This window comes from Chiloscyllium plagiosum, unplaced genomic scaffold (assembly GCF_037043375.1).
Source record: "Chiloscyllium plagiosum isolate Xiang-an unplaced genomic scaffold, Cpla_swu_hap1 HiC_scaffold_2, whole genome shotgun sequence".
Classification (NCBI taxonomy): domain Eukaryota; kingdom Metazoa; phylum Chordata; class Chondrichthyes; order Orectolobiformes; family Hemiscylliidae; genus Chiloscyllium; species Chiloscyllium plagiosum.
The window spans coordinates 37,942,678-37,960,887 of NW_028270140.1; the positions used below are offsets into that span (position 1 = coordinate 37,942,678).

At 43.8% G+C, this 18,210-nt stretch overlaps 1 long non-coding RNA gene across 1 annotated transcript in view; it reads left to right on the plus strand.

The window, feature by feature from the left end:
• Positions 1-17,831, plus strand: part of LOC148151863 (uncharacterized) — a 120,781-nt gene extending 102,950 nt beyond the window's left edge. Inside the window, exon 3 of the long non-coding RNA XR_015760110.1 lies at positions 17,709-17,831. This is a non-coding gene — a long non-coding RNA (uncharacterized LOC148151863). The remainder of the gene's footprint in view (positions 1-17,708) is intronic.
• The last annotated feature ends 379 nt before the right edge of the window (positions 17,832-18,210 follow it).

The following is an 18,210-nucleotide window of genomic DNA, read 5'->3' on the forward strand; positions in this document are numbered from 1 at the left end:
GGGGCTTGGCCATGGTGGGCAACACTCACTGAGACACTATGGTTTAATAGACAGAGGCTTCACCAGCTAGACCAATACATAAAAGATAGGCAGTAAGGAGTTACTGTAGGGTACCTTGACAATATGGAGTATGTATCCGAAGAGGGGAAAAGGAAATGGAAACAAACTAGAGAGAAAAAAAAGTTGTGAGTGAAGTATGTGCAACATGCACAAATATAGGCAGCATGGTGGCTCAGTGGTTAGCACTGCTGCCTCACAGCGCCAGGCAAGATTCCCACCTTGGGTGACTGTGTGGAGTTTGCATGTTCTCCCCATATCTGAGCGGGTTTCCTCCGGGTGCTCTGGTTTCCTCCCACAGTCCAAAGATGTGCAGGTTAGGGTGGGTTGAACATGCTAAATTGTCCATAGTGTTAGGTGCATTAGTCAGGGGTAAATATTGGGGAATGGGTCTGGATGGTTACTTTTCGGAGGGCCAGTGTGTACTTGGGGTGGCATGGTGGCTCAGTGGCTAGCACTGCAGCCTCACAGCGCCAGGGACCTGGGTTCGATTCCAGCCTTGGGCCACTGTCTTTGCGGAGTTTGCACATTCTCCCAGTGTCTGAGTGGGTTTCCTTCGGGTGTTCCGGTTTCCTCCCACAATCCAAAGATGTGCAGGTCAGGTGAATTGGCCATGCTAAATTGCCCATAGTGTTAGTCAGGGGTAAGTGTAGGCGGATGGGTCCGAATGGGTTGCTCTTTGGAGGGTCGGTGTGGACTTGTTGGGGCGAAGGGCCTGTTTCCATACTGTAGGGAATCTAATCTAATCTTATCTATTCAAATAGGCCAACTTCAGATGCGCAATGTATTTACAAATTGTACTTGCTACAAATATTACTCATTTCCAATGCTTTTTAGCAGTTCTGATACTTATTGTTTGTTTGAAAGCTACTGTTCCTCAGGAATGAGGTTATAAATGACTCATTCATATTAATGAAGTTGGATTTTACGTGCAACAGGAGAAAGTGAGGTCTGCAGATGCTGGAGGTCAGAGCTGAAAATGTGTTGCTGGAAAAGCGCAGCAGGTCAGGCAGCATCCAGGGAACAGGAGAATCGACGTTTCGGGCATAAGCCCTTCTTCAGGAAAGTATGTGCAACATGTACAAATATAGGCGGCATGGTGGCTCAGTGGTTAGCACTGCTGCCTCACAGCTCCAGGCACCCAGGTTCGGTTCCCACCTTGGGTGACTGTGTGGAGTTTGCATGTTCTCCCCATATCTGAGCGGGTTTCCTCCGGGTGCTGAAGAAGGGCTTATGCCCGAAACGTCGATTCTCCTGTTCCCTGGATGCTGCCTGACCTGCTGCGCTTTTCCAGCAACACATTTTCAGCTTTTACGTGCAACAGTTGGGTTCAACATGATTCTTTGAACAAAACATAATAAAGCTGACCTAAGGCATTCTAGAAAGGTGTCTATATTGTCTGAAAGTCAATATTGATTGGAAATTAGAGCATTTTTACTTTAATGCTATAAAACAGATTGCGATTTTGATGCACTTAGCAAAAGTAATTGTCACAATTATCAGCAGCAAAAAAAAGTCCTTCAGATTTTTTTCTTTACCGGGACAAAAGAAGCAGAAGACAAGTACTCGAAGATCTGACATGGCAATCTCTACTCCAAAGGATCCAGGTTCCCCATACATTCAATGAGCAGAAAAGAGATTAATTGAAGCATTAGTTTGTATTTAGGCAAGACAAATAAATTAAAACAAATTGTCAGAACAAACAAAGCTAATAGTCTAGCAGCATTGTGTGATGTGAAATATAAGATAAAATTGTGGAAGAATTGTTTGAAAAATGATACCAGCACAAAATTGCATACAAACAATTGTGCCATAGAACAGATGAAGACACATCCAAGAAGGGTGAGATAAACTGAAAGGAAAGTTAAGTATTTGCTAAAATAATTGTCACTGACCTTTATTGCCAATGTATAGAAGAAACACAGCTACAAATAGTATTTTATCTGATTATAAATTAAATTATAAACAGACAGGTCAAAAGCCAAAGGAATCTAGACAATGCACAAGGTGTTAAAGAAACCAGCTAAAGAACTTGATGGAAAATTGATAATCATCTAACACTTAAGTCCTGAATAAGGAAACAGGTTTTGAATACAGTATTCCATTTGTAAACATTTGGCTGATCAATGTGGACTTCAACAGTTTCCTCATTTCCCCTTCCCCCACCTCACCCTAGTTCCAAACTTCCAGCTCAGCACTGTCCCCATGACTTGTCCTACCTGCCTATCTCCTTTTCCACCTATCCACTCCACCCTCCCCCCCCCCCACCCTGACCTATCACCTTCATCCCCTCCCCCACTCACCTATTGTATTCTATGCTACTTTCTCCCCACCCCCACCTTCCTCTCATTTAACTCTCCACGCTTCAGGCTCTCTGCCTTTATTCCTGATGAAGGGCTTTTGCCTGAAACATCGATTTTACTGCTCCTCGGATGCTGCCTGAACTGCTGTGCTCTTCCAGCACCACTAATCCAGAATCTGGTTTCCAGCATCTGCAGTCATTGTTTTTACCTCATTGATTTTAACCCTACTGTGAATCCTCTTGCAAGGATGCCTGCCTTGAAGAAGTTTTCCTCCTCTCTCTACAAGAATCTCAGGGAGTCCCTCTCCCACTGCAATTCCCAGGTTATTTCCTCTGCCCTGAAGCTCTTCAACCATGTCCTGAAACAAACTCGCTACCACAGCCACATTTGCTTCCTCAGTGCCTGCCTCTGTAACCAACTCATCCCACATGGACTCCGGACCACCTTTAAACCAGCAGAGTTTGCACCCAAACAGGACAAACAGTACAGACTACAGATTCAAAAACACCAGCAACGGTTCTCCTTCAAGATCCTCCGCTCCACGCTTGCAGCAATGCGCCGGCATCTAACCTCTCTACAGTCAGCCCTGCCTCAGCAGAGGGCCACACTCTCTCTGAATTGCAAAGGACCCACTCTGTACTACATCCTCAGGAGAATTCATACTCTCAACAAACAGTATTTCAATTCCATCTCAAACATCAAAAACTGTAAGTACAACAAACTTTTATCTCCCCACCTCCATAACCAGCGCTCCTCAAACATTCCAGAAGATTCCCCCAGCTTCTGGAACTGCTCGGATGCCATTAGCCATGCGGCTGGTGCAGCTGCCACCCCCATGCTGAATGATGATGTCACTTCTGCCCCCATCATGGCCACTCCCACAACCACTTCCGCCCCTCACAATTCCTCATGCATCACACGTGACATCACTTCCGCCTCTCACATCATCGCTGATGTCACACGCTCAGTGACTTCACCACCACTACTGCCGTGTCTGCCACCACTTCCACCCCCACCAACGCCACTCACCTGCATTCTGCTGACAAGCCCCCCCACAGATCCCACTGTCACCATTCCCGGCCCCCAGAACCCTGAGGGGAACACCACCCCTGCTCATGACTCCGCCCCCATTCCCCCCACCATCTCACACACTCCAGTTACTGGCTCCGCTCCCACTCCCAGCTCCACACCCACACCAGATCCCAGCTCCCAGCCCTGCCAAATTTTCACCATCCCTCCAGACCTTCCCCTCACTGAGGATGAACGATCAGTCCTCAGCAAAGGACTCACCTTCATCCCCCTCCGCCCACGCATCAATGAATTTAATACACGCCGTGACGTCGAACACTTCTTCTGCTGCCTCTGCCTCCGAGCTTACTTTCACAATCAAGACTCCCGCCCACCTTCCAAGGACCCCTTCGCCAACCTCCAACACACTGCATCCACCTGGACACCCCGCGCTGGCCTATTACCTGTCCTCGACCTCTTCATTTCCAACTGCCGCCGGGACATTAACCACATCAACCTGTCTACCCCCTACCCTACTCCAACCTCTCACCCTCACAATGCGCAGCACTCCAATCCCTCTCCTCCAATCCCAACCTCACCATCAAGCCAGCAGATAAAGGAGGCGCAGTGGTAATCTGGCACACTGACATCTACACCGCTGAAGCCAAACGCCAACTCGAGGACACCTCTTCCTAATGCCCCCTCTACCATGACCCCACCTCCCATCACCAAACCATCATCTCCCAGACCATACAGAACCTCATCACCTCAGGAGATCTCCCACCCACAGCTTCCAACCTCATTGTCCGGGAACCCTGCACTGCCCAGTTTTACCTCCTTCCCAAGATCCACAAGGCTGACCACCCTGGCCGGACCATTGTCTCAGCTTGCTCCTGCCCCACTGAACTCATTTCTACCTACTCGACACTGTCCTATCCCCCCTAGTCCAGGAACTCCCCACATACGTTCGAGACCCCATCCACACCCTCCACCTCCTCCAAGACTTCCGTTTCCTGGGCCCCAATGTCTCAATTTCACCATGGATATCCAATCCCTCTACACCTCCATCCACCATGACCAGGGCCTCCAAGCCCTCCATTTTTTCCTCTCCCGACGTCCCCAACAGTACCCTTCTACCGACACTCTCATTCGCTTGGCCGAACTGGTCCTCACCCTTAACAATTTTTCCTTCGAATCCTCCCACTTCCTCCAGACTAAAGGGGTAGCCATGGGCATCCGTATGGGCCCCAGCTATGCCTGTCTCTTTGGCTACTTAGAATAGTTGATCTTCCGTAATTACACCGGCACCACTCCCCACCTCTTCCTCCGATACATTGATGACTGCATTGGCACCACCTTGTGCTCCCGTGAGGAGGTTGAGCAATTCATCAACTTCACCATCACTTCCACCCTGACCTTAAATTTACCTGGACCATCTCTGACACCTCCCTCGCCTTCCTGGACCTCTCCACCTCCATTAATGACGACCGACTTGACACTGACATTTTTTACAAACCCACCGACTCCCACAGCTACCTGGATTACACCTCTTCCCACCCTACCTCTTGCAAAAATGCCATCCTGTATTCCCAATTCCTCCGCCTCCACCGTATCTACTCCCAGGAGGACCAGTTCCACCACAGAACACACCAGATGGCCTCCTTCTTTAGAGACTGCAATTTCCTTTCCCATGTGGTTAAAGATGCCCTCCAATGCATCTCGTCCACATCCTGCCCCTCCGCCCTCAAACCCCACCCCTCCAACCGTAACAAGGACAGAATGCCCCTGGTGCTCACCTTCCACCCTACCAACCTTCGCATAAACCAAATCATCCGCCTATATTTCCGCCATCTCCAAAAAGACCCCACCACCAGGGATATATTTCCCTCTCCACCCCTTTTCCGCCTTCTGCAAAGACCATTCCCTCTGTGACTACCTGGTCAGATCCACGCCCCCCTACAACCCACCCTCCCATCCTGGCACCTTTCCCTGCCACCGCAGGAACTGCAAAACCTGCACCCACATCTCCTCCCTCACCTCAATCCAAGGCCCTAAAGGAGCCTTCCACATCCATCAAAGTTTTATCTGCACATCCACCAATATCATTTATTGCATCCGTTGCTCCCGATGCGGTCTCCTCTACATTGGGGAGACTGGACGCTTCCTAGCAGAGCGCCTTAGGGAACTCTCCGGGACACCCGCACCAATCAACCACACTGCCCTGTCGCCCAACATTTTAACTCCCCCTCCCACTCTGCCGAGGACATGGAGGTGCTGGGCCTCCTTCACCGCCACTCCCTCACCACCAGACGCCTGGAGGAAGAACGCCTCATCTTCCGCCTTGGAACATTTCAACACCAGGGCATCAATGTGGACTTCAACAGTTTCCTCATTTTCCCTTCCCCCACCTCGCCCTAGTTCCAAACTTCCAGCTCAGCATTGTCCCCATGACTTGTCCTACCTGCCTATCTTCTTTTCTACTTATCCACTCCACCCTCCCCCTGCCCCTGACCTATCACCTTCATCCCCTCCCCCACTCACCTATTGTACTCTATTCTACTTTCTCCCCACCCTCCTCTAGCTTATCTCTCCATGCTTCAGGCTCTCTGCCTTTATTCCTGATGAAGGGCTTTTGCCCAAAACATCGATTTTACTGCTCCTCGGATGCTGCCTGAACTGCTGTGCTTTTCCAGCACCACTAATCCAGAATTTGGCTGATAGCCAAGTTCGGTACCCATGAGGACAGCCTCAACTGGGATCTTGCGTTCATGTCACACTACAGGTGACCCCACTATAGTATACACTCTCGCTCTGACACACAAACACACACACACACACACACACACACACAATCACAAACACAGACCCACACACTTTCTCATGCTCACGTGTCCACCATCTCACAGGCATATACTCCGTCACACTCTCACACATGCTCACACACGCTCTATCAAGCATGCACACACACACACTCTCTCTCTCACACACACACACGTACACATATAAGTCTATGAGTTGAATTTGTCTTTGGAGATGCATTCTATTTTGAAAAAGCACACAATTTCTCGGCAGTCAGCCCATGTGACACTTTATAAATTCCTACTTTGGAAAGAGAACCAGTCTGACTCAAGGTTGGGATACTGCCAGACTCTAACCTCACACCTTTAATGCATTGTCTGAGTTGAGATGTCACCTTTTCTTTACACTGACAAAACCTTAACTTCTCCCGGAATTGTGACTTGAAAGGAGTTCTGGGACTAACATATTAATCACTCAAAACCTGCATTCCATTCTACATGATTAGAGACTTCACAGCAATGTAGGTTTATTCAATATATCGCATCAATTGCATGACAGTTTGATTGTTTATTATAAATTCTGTGTTTTACGATACTGCCCCACTAGTTACCTGACAAAAGCTTGTATTCTCATATAAACCCGTAGGACTATAACCTGGTATTGTGTGATTTTTAAATCTGTAAACTGAGCAGTGCAGAACATGGTAGATGCTTAGAGGTTGTTTCTCTTGGTCAGGGAGTCTAGACGTATGTGCTGTCTTTTGTGGAGAAGGTTTAGCCATTTAGACTGAGAAGGGGAGAAATTGTTTTCACCAAGAAGGTTATGAATCTTTTGGAGACTTCTACATTGGCAACCTGTGAATATATAATTGCTGAGAGTGTGTTCAATAGATTGGTAGATTTTAGGACACCATGGGAACAGGAGAATGTGTGGTTTGAACAAGAGATTGAGGTGATGTTGAAGATACACCACAGCCTTATTAAATGAAAGAAGAATCCTTGTGGGCTGTATAGCCTTTGTATACAACTAGGAGACAATGAGGTCTACAGATGTTGGAGATCAGAGTGTGTTGCTGGAAAAGCACAGCAGGTTAGGCCACATCCGAGGAGCAGGAGCCTCATTGTATACCCCTAATTCTTTAGGCACTTGATAATGGTTAGCATCCTCGTGGCTGAAATACATTAGAGGTTTCCTACTAGTGTCTTATTACATCGATGGAGAACCAGCAGCACCAAATATAGCTGCCAGCTGTATTTTCATCACTGGGTCATTTTGCACTGTGTGACCTGAGCAATCCTTGGTGAACAGTGGCTGGTCAATATTTTTTTAATTTAGACGCAGTGCTTAAAGAGTCTGTAGGTAAAATAGTATCGCTCTGCTTCTAATCAACCAAACGCAGGTAGAAATAAATGGGGAACAGTGGCATAGTGGCATTGTTACTTATATGTAATTCAGATCACAAGATTAACATTGTAGGGATTCTAGTTCAAATCTCATCCCAATAGCTACAGACATTTAAATTCATTTAAAATATCTTAGAATATAAAGCTAGTCTCAATAATGGTAACATTAATCAATTTATAAAAAAGAAAGTACTGGCTCGTTAATGCCCCAGAGGAAATCTGCTCCCCTTACCCAGTCTCATCTACATATGACTTCTGACCCAAAATGTGGCTGACTCTCAAATGGTGAAGTGATTAGGAATGGCTAACAAATGCCTGTCATATCAACAATGCCCAGAAAATAATACATATAAAAATACTACCAAAATTATACTGAAAAATGTTTTGCAAATGTGCACAATAACTGCCATTTTAAGTCTCATTAATAGCTGTCACAAAATTTAAGTAATATGCCATGAAGTATCAGCAGATAAAATTTGTGCTGCTGTATTAGGTTACCCTGGTGGCTATGTGCACTGCGTTTTGAGCTGAGTTTTCAGTTCAGATTATGACTGGTACTTTGAGAATTTCATCTGCCAAAAACTTTTGAAAATCCTTTTAACATGAAACTTAATTGATTAAAATTAAGCTGCTCTTTCAGATCCTTTTATGCTTCCTGCCAAAAATCATTATTACAAAATGTCTCTTCTACGCTGCTTTTTATGTTGCCCAGTAGTTATAGTCAAACTGAAAGTATGGCATGTGTTAATGAGGAGTAGTGATGCTGTGTTATCATATGGGCATTAATTATTGAAAAGAAAAAACAAAATAAACTGAAATCTCTCAAATGACTGGGCTAGCATCACATTTATACCCAGGGCATAGGAGACAGGCTGAATCCCAACTCTGCTATGTTTCTGTCTCAATGTAAACTAACAGAAGCAATCACTTAGAGAAAAAGAAAGAATGAAAACCTTATGAAGCACTTGGCAGCCAATTACGTAGTTTTTGAAATGTAGTCACTTTTGTAATAAAGGAAATGCAGCAAATAATTTGCACTCAAAAATCCCCACAGATAGCAATATGATAATGATCAGATAATAAGTTTTCCTGTCTGGTAAATAATGGCCAGGCTACCAAGCATAGCTCTTCTGCTTTCCTTCAAAATAAACTATAGATCTTTTACATTGACCCAAGCGAGCGGATAGATCTTCAGCTTGATATCTCATCTGAAAGACAGTACCTCATTATTGGCAGCACCAGTCACTTTAATACAGAACAACAAAGAGCACGCTTAATTTGTATTCTCAAAACATGGAGTGGGACTTGAATCAGAAAGTTTTGCATTCAAAGACCATTGAATGCCAGCTGAGCCACAACTTATACTATATAGCAGTAGAACATCTGGGGTGGAGAGGGGAAAGACATCAACTGGGATCCTCTATGTACAACTCTAAAAGTGATCCCTGTTAGAGTTGTATACAGACATCAGGATTTTGATTGCATTGAGTAAGAGCTGGACAGAGGACATTCCTTAATTTTCTTCACTCCTATTGGTGGTCATGCCTTGATCCTAAACTCGTGAATTACCTCCCTAAATTGCTCTAAGTTCTCCGTATCTCACACTCCTGTGAGAGAGTGTGTGTGTGTGTGTGGGACCCTGTGAGAGTGTGTGTGTCATACATTATCATTTATCTTATCATTTCTCTCTATCTTAATTTTCAAATCACACCCTAAAACCTAAGATTTTGACAATCCTGAAACCTATGTCCTCAACTCAGAAGAAGCTATCAGCATAATCTACTAAATTGTACCTTGACAAATTAAGTCTAGAAGCATCCAGGTAATCAGCAATTTTATCTTTAACCAACAAATCCGTAAGCCATTTTTTAATTATAAAAGCATCAGTTCCAAACTATAAGATTAATGGTGATCCTAATCCTACATATCTTTATACACATAGCTAGATTGTCTTACACGGGTTCAGCTGGTGGAGCACAGAAAGTCCTCCAGGTAATATTAGCATTGACAGTAGAAGATTTCAGATTAGGATATGAATGCCAAAAGTTTAGTTCTCTCAGTTCACCTCCAAATTGGGGCTATGTTCAATGACCTCACCAATGTTGTAGAGGCAATAATATTGCTCTGTCTTTCTCTCATTTCAAGCCTCCACCACCTGCAAGCTTGCTAATCACAAGACTGATCCTTCCCACATCTTTCAATCATTGCAACACCCTCATATTCACCACTAGTATAATCTTCACGTGCCACACTAACATTTAACGACCTGAGGTATTTAAATGTCTCATGAGTTATGACCACATTCTGCTCTTTGTTGCAAGAGATATTTCCATGCAACTTGAGACAGAAGTCTGAAACTGGCATAAGGGAAAACTGCATACATCTGTGTAAGAAAATATGCCTGCCATCATGGGCAAAGAAAACAGATGAGTGGCAATGTAGTAGGTTGTCTTCCCACCCTATTCCATATCTTCCTTATTTCTGTTTCACCCTACATACACTATGTACAATTAGCTTTCAGCAGCTAGTTCTCTTTCTTTGCTTTTTCTTTGCAATAAAAGCCAATCTGCATCCATGTTTTTTTTTAATTCAAGTGCTGAGATTGGGCCTATTCAGGAAGAAAAGGAGTGCTTTCCTGAACTTACATCATCACTTGATCTGACCCTAGCAAACACCACAGGACCTTTAAATTATGGCTCCAGGAAGAGTTGTAATGTGGTAAATCACTGGTCATTGATGCAGGAACTGGGTCAAAGTGCTGCTTCATCAAAAAGTAATATAGGATACGTTATACGACTAATTTTTTTCTCACAATTCCTCAGTTTTATGTTTTGGTATCTCCCAAAGATCTGACTTTGCTTCTCCCTCTATTCCTTCTCGACATGTTCCAACATCAAGATATGGTGTTAGTTTACTTTTTAAGCTGGTGATGCATAACCCCACTTCACCATCACCTCTCTTTGTTGTCTTCTGTCACTAAATTATCACTCAGTTTATCCAGTCTGGATTTGCAGAGATTTCCTCCAGTTAACTGTCTGTAAAACTGAAACAATTATTATCAGTTCTAAATCCAAACTCCATTCACGAGCTATTGGTTCCACTCTTCCACTTGGCAAATGTCTGAGACTAAACTAATTTGTTCTTAACCTTCGTATCAAATTTGACCCTGAGATTAACTTCTGACAGAATATTCATGCTGACGCTAAGGTTTCTTACTTACACCCACTGAAACATCATTTGACTTCACACTTGCCTCACTTCATTTGCTGCTGAAAATGTCATTCAGGTCTTCGTTACCTCTACATTAATTCAACATACTCCTGGCTGGCCAACCACACTCTATCCTCAGGAAATCTGAGGAAATGTGAAATGCTGCTGCCCATGTCTCAACTTACATTCATTCTAAAGAAACACGACTGTACTCAAAATGTTAACTCTGCTTTCTCTCCACCGATGCTGCCAGACTTACTGAGTTTTTCCAGCAATTTATGTTTGTGTTTCTTATTTCCAGAATCTGCAATTATAGAATCATAGAGATGTACAGCATGGAAACAGACCCTTCAGTCCAACTCTTCCATGCCGACTCTTTCATTCCATCCGAACCTAATCGAGTCCCATTTAACAGCACTTAACCATATCCCTCTAAATCCTTCCTATTCATATACCCATTCAGATTCCTTTTAAATGTTGTAATGTACCAGCCTCCACCACTTCCTCTGGTAGCTCATTCCATACACACATCACACTTTTTGTGAAAAAATTGCCCCTTAGGTCCCTTTTATATCTTTCCGCTCTCACCTATGCCCTCCAGTTCTGGACTACCCCATCACAGGAAAAATACCTTGTCTATTTATCCTATCCATGCCCCTCGTGATTTTATAAACCTGAAAAGGTCACCACTCAGTCTCCGACACTGTATGGAAAACAACCCCAGCCTATTCAGCCTCTCCCTGTAGCTCAAATCCTCCACTGGCAACATCCTTGTAAATCTTTTCTGAATGCTTTCAAGTTTCACAACATCCTTCTAACAGTATAGAGACCAGAGTCGCACACAATATTCCAAATGTGACCTAACCAATGTCCTGTACAGCCACAACATGACCTCCCAACTCTTATACTCAATGTTCTGTCCAATAAAGGAAAGTATACCAAATGCCTTCTTCACTATCCAATCTACCTGTGATTCCACTTTCAAGGAACTATGAACCTGCACTCCAAGGTCTCTTTGTTCAGCAACACTTCCCAAGATCTTACCATTAAGTGTATACGTCCTACTCTGATTTGTCTTTCCAAAATGGCGCTCCTCACATTCATCTAAATTAAACTCCATCTGCCACTTGCTGGAGAGTAGAGTCAAGATTAGAGTAGTGCTGGAAAAGCACAGCAGGTCAGGCAGCATCCGAGGAGCGGGAAAATCGATGCTTCAGGCAGAAGCCCTTCATCAGGAATCATTCGGGCGGACGGGGTTGGTGTTGGACAGGTTTATGGGGTGGACGGGGAAAGGGGTGTGGAGGCTCGCGCGTGGTGTGCTGCTGCCTTGTCTCCTGAAAGGGGAGCAGACTTAACAGAAAACTCCAAACCCCAGATGAAAAGCATTGAATCAATTAACTGAATAATCAATTATCTGAACGAAATAGTGCCCATCCATCTCCTTCGGAAAATCGAGGTTCCTCTGTGAATGGCTGTGAATGGGATCCTGTATTCCATGAGATCTCACCTTGCTAACCAATCTCCCATGAAGAATCTTGTCGAATGCCTTATTAATCCTTTTTGTTACTTCTTCAAAAAACTCAATCAGGTTCATGAGATATGCTTTACCATGCACAAAGCCATGTTGACAATCCCTAATCAGTCCTTGCTTTTCCAAATACATGTAAATCTTGACCCTCAGGATTCCCTCCAACAACATGCCCACCACCGATGTCAGGCTCATCAGGTCTATATTTCCCTAGCTTTTTCTTAATACTTTTGTTAACTTAGCGGTACCTTGTTAGCGAACCGCGAGTTTTCCGGTACCTCACCTGTGACTATTGATGATACAAATATCTCAGTAAGGGACCCAGCAATCACTTCCCTCATTTCCCACAGAGCTCTAGGGTACACCTGATCAGGTTTTGGGGATTTATCCTCTTTTATGCATTTTAAGACATCTAGCACTTCCACCTCTGTAATATGGGCATTTTTTAAGAAGTCACCATCTATTTCCCCACATTCGATATCTTCCATGTTCTGCTCCACAGTAAACACTGATGCAAAATAATTGTTTAGTATCGCCCCCATCTCCTGTGGTTCCATACATAGGCTGCTTTGCTCATCTTTGAGGGGCCCTATTCTTTCCTGAGTTAACCTTTTGTCCTTAATATATATATAAATCTCTTTGGATTCTCCTTAACCCTATTTGCCAAAGCTATCTCATGTCCCCTTTTTGCCCTCCTGATTTCCCTCTTAAGTATACTCCTACTGCCTTTATACTCTTGTAGGGATTCACTCGATTTGTGCTGTCTATGCCTGACATATACTTCCTTCTTTTTCTTCACCAAAACCTCAATTTCTCTTGTCATCCAGCATTCCCTGAACCTCTAGCCTTGCCCTTCACCCTAACAGGAATATACTGTCTCTGTACTCTCATGATTTCATTTTTGAATTCTTCCCATTTTCCAGCTGTCCCTTTACCTGTGAACATCTGCCCCCAATTAACTTTTGAAAATTCTTGCCTAATAATGACAAAATTGGCCTTTCTCCAATTTAGAACTTCAACTAATGGACTCGATCTATCCTTTTCTATTAGTTTTAAAACTAATAGAATTATGGTTGCTGGCCCCAAAGTGCTTCCCCATTGACACCTCAATTACTTGCCCTGCCTTATTTCCCACGAGTAGTCAAGTTTTTCACCTTCTCTAGTCGGTACACCGACATACTGAATCAGAAAACGTTTTCTTACACACATAACAAATTCCTCTCCACCCAAACCCTTAACACTATGGCAGTCCCAGTCTATGTCTGGAAAGTTAAAATCCCCTACCATAACCACCCTATTATTCTTTCAGATAGCTGAGATCTCCTTACAAACTTTTTCTCAATTTCCCGCTGACTATTAGGGAGTCTATAGTACAATTATGTGATCATCCCTTTCCTATTTCTCAGTTCCACACAAATAACTTCCCATCACATATTTCCAGGAATATCCTCCCCAAGTACTGCTGTAATGCCATCCCTTATCAAAAACACTACTCTCTTTCCTCTGTTGCCCCCCTTTCTATCCTTCCTATAGCATTTGTATCCTGCAACATTAAGCTGCCAGTCCTGTCCATCCCTGAGCCATGTCTCTGAAATTGCAATGATATCCCAGTCCCAGGAATGATATCCCAGTTCCTAACCATGCCCTGAGTCCCTGTGGGCCTCTTGCATTGAAATAACTTTAAATGATCAGTCCTACCTTGTTCTCTGCTTTGATCCTGCCTGCCATGACTGTTTGACTCACTTTTTAACCAATTGTACCAGTCTCAGATTGATGTCTTTCCTCACTATTTCCCTGGGTCCTCACTCCCCCTCCATCTTAATAGTTTAAATCATCCCGAGCAGCAAATCTCCCTGCCAGTATATTAGCTCCCTTCAAATTCAAGTGCAATCCATCCTTCTTGTACAGGTCACTTATACCCCAGAAGAGATGCCAATAATCCAAAAATGTGAACCCTTCTCCCCTGCACCAGCTCCTCAGCCATGCATTCATCTGTTCTATCCTCTAATACCCTCAGTAGCACTGGCAGTAATCCAAATATTGCTACCGTTGAGGACTTCCTTTTTAAATTCTTGCCTAACTTTCTTTTTTCTCCCTTCAGAATATCATCCTTTTCCCTTCCTGCTTCATTAGTTCCAATGTATACAATGGCCTCCTGATGGACCCTCTCCCCTTTAAAAACATTCTTCACCCTCTCCGAGATATCCTTGACCCTGGCACTAAGGAGGCAACACACCATTCTGATTTTTCACTGCCAGCCGCAGAAGTGTCTGTCTGTGCTTCTGACTAGATAGTCCCCTATCACAATTGATTGCTTGGAACACAATGCACCCCTCAATACATTAGAGTCATTCTTGATACCAAAAACTTGGCTGTTGGGCTACCTTCCCCTGAGAATCCATCACCCTCTATATTTTCCAAAACAGCATTCTTGTTTGTGATGGGAATAGTGTAGGAGTCTCCTGTGGCTATCTTCCTACCCCTCCTACCCTTCCCGGAGTTAACCCACCTACTTGACTGTATCTGCAGTCTCCCTTCCTATAACTACCATCCATCACACTCCCTAGTCCTGGAAATTCCTTATTGCTTTAACTGCCACCTCAACCAATCCATGCAATCTGTTAACGTTCACAACCAAAGACACTTCCTGCAGACGTAATCATCAGTAACATGGAAACTCTCCCTAAACTTTCACATCTGCCAGGAAGAGCACACAACTCTACTAAAGGCCATCTTTGCTCCTTCACAATCTGCAGACCCAGAAAATAGCTCTAAAAAAACACTGCTCTAGGCTTATTTAATACTTATGGCTTATATTTTCAAAAATTTAATCAAAAGACAACTCTCAATAAAACATATAATCGTGAATAAACCCAACCTACACATTATTGTAGATTTACAGCAAAGCTACACTTAAAAACTATGCTCTTATCTGTTCCTGTGCTGTGAGCTCTCCCACATAGGTTCCTTCAAGGTCAGCTGTGAATTTCGCTGTTTGTTAATTTTTCCTAGATGCACTCTGATGTCCAGAGGTACTTAAAGTCAAACAGAAAAAGCAGTAACTGTGCAGATTCACTGCTGTGTCAGTCAGCAGTATAGGTTTCTTTCTCTGACCATGTAGTCATTGCCTTTGTCTGTCTTTCTGGTTGTTTTAAGTGCCATTATTTTGATCTTTTGTCCCCCGAGTTCGAAAACAATGCAACAGTATATGAGACAGCAATTGCTGCTCCTGGAATTCAATGAAATTCCCTCCAATACCTAAAATTTCTCAAAAAAGGAGCAGTTTTTACAGTCACATTTTTCCCATCCTCCATCTTGGATCACCCAGAATCCATCTCTGAAAGCAAATTCTGTTCACCTATCACCACTGTGTTGCTCACTGACATTGGCTCCAGGTAAGTTCATAACACCTGGATTTCAAAACTTCTATCCTTGTTTTCAGAACCCTCCCCGTGGCCTCGCCCCTCCTTATTTCTGTAATATCCTCTAAACTCATAACCTTCCAAGATGTTTGTTTGCCTCCAATTGTGAACTTTGAGAATCCATGGCTTTGACTATTCCAGCACTGGTAGTTGCCTGCAGGTGCCTGGACTCTAAAACATGATTAGAATGGAATAGAGTAGTCTTTAATGCCACTTGTATGTTTTGCAATAAAAAAAATAGTGAAAAATATTTAAGTTGTTATACAATGGCACCTATATTTATAACAGAAGGTATCGATAAAATAAAATTAAGACCAAGTCACAGCTCCGGGGTTCGTGAAAAGACAATACTACTGCAAGACTGCCACACTGGACTGTTAGAATCCTGTGACACAAGACCCAGCAGAAGCCATCCACCAGATGCAGCTACAAGTGTCACTGGGAACCAACATCATAGCCACAGCAGCCATCCACTCCTTCATTTTGCCAATGTCACCTCCGCTGATGTAGCAGATAATACTGGGTCCCTGTGCTCACCCCTCTGCCAACCGCCTCCTTGATGTCACTGCTAGAGTCCTGCTCTGGGCTCACCAGGCCCTGCCATGCTCTGGACTCTGTCAAAGCCACCTTCCTACCGCCTTCTGCCTAAAAAAACGAGAAAAGAAGAATAAGAATAGAGAGGAAAAGAAAGCAACAAATGAAAAGCGGGTGAAGTGAACGAGTCCCAGCCACAGAAATTCCCTTCCAATAGTTCCCTGTCTCTCAACCTCTATTTTTTCCTTTTGATACACTCCTTAAAACTGATGTTGATGACAATGTTTATGGATCTGACCGCTTATTGCTTTTGAGGGCCTCATGCCTATATCGGCCGTAGTTTGCAAATGCCTGGTTCTCAGAGGCAGCTGACATTTGAATGATGCTGCCTGCAATGAAATTGTATTTTCGAGTTCCTGGTGTCTGGAACTGGGATTGTGGAGATTAAACCAAATAAGAACCAGTCTGTTCTCAGTGCATCTCTTTTGGGCACCCAGTCTACCGCTTTGGAAAGCTCAGGAGTTATAGATTTTTTTCTTCTGTGTGTATGGGTACTGGGGCTAACTCAATGAGGTGGCTTTCTAGGTGAAGGGGAAGAATGATGGGTGGAAATGGGTACAAAGTTGGCATAGAGGTACCAAGGCCGTAGAATGGCAGAGAGGGCATGAGAGACCATGCAGGGTGTGTCCAGGGATGTGGGATGATGCGCACAATGTATGGAGAGTGAGAGGTGAGAACAAGAGGAATGTTAGCTGCATTTGTCTTTATTTTCAAACTGTGATTACAGCATTGGAGCCGCAGAGCAAGCTTTCCATCCAGTCCACCTTGGGAACTGGCGGCGTTCATGCATCGTTTTATGACAGATGTCCCAATCCAGGCTGTTCAACCCACCCCATGGACTTAATACCAGAATCGCCATTTTTAAACTTTGGGTTCATGGAGCTGGGATTTCACCGGACTCTGTGCATTCTACCTGTAACAAAATGGGGCCATTTGTTTTTTATTTTTGATTAGTGTTGGTGCCAGTATCTGTCATGAATTGAAGACACAACATGCAAATGCTGGACTGAAAGAAGGCAGTCAGATGTTGATAGTGACGACAGTCATGTTACAAATCTTGGGCTATTGGTTATTGGAGGTGAGCAGGATGGCCCATGGAAAGCCCTCTCCAATAGGTTGTTCTTGGAGCTCTGGTAGTCTGCTGAACTAGGACATCTCTTTCCAAGAGATTCACCAAACTTTCCAATGGAAAATTCAGCTCATCCTGAATTCACCATTAGAGAGTATAAAAAAATCTTTTCTCCATGGTCTGTATATTTCCCTGGGACAGTGATGTGTTTGTATTTCTAATCCTCCCTACTGAATACTAGAGTTGGTGTACAGACAGAATTGTTGTCAACTTTTTTGAGTCTGGTGACGCTTCATCAAAGCTCTTTCCTTGCAGCTCTTCAAGATTTTAAGTGCAAATAATCCATTTTGTGAAGAATGAAGATAAGAGCTACAGGAGAAAAGTTTGTGATCACTCGCCTTCACCCTTTCTGTGAGCGCAATGCATTGTTGTTCCCATTTCAGAACAACATGGGCTGCAGTACTATTGAATCAAAACAAAGAGATGAATTCTCGAGGTTCTTTTCTGTTTTATTGTATTGAGCAATGATTATCCACTGTCAGGAATTTGTTTAATTTGGATAAGCTTTTCCATGAACGTGCTATTGAAATAAAGGATACCTGAAATGGGAACTTTGTAATCACATGGAAAGATGATAATTTTATGTACTAATCAAGATTAATAAAGACCTGGAATTTAATTTAATGCAGAAGTCTTGCTGGTAAGCAGACACACAACAATTGAATTGTATCTTTTTGTTTTCTTGTACCTTCAAGGTTGAACTCACATGAGCTGGTGGGAAGGCACCGAATCAGCCGAGTGTGTCTAACCAGAACAA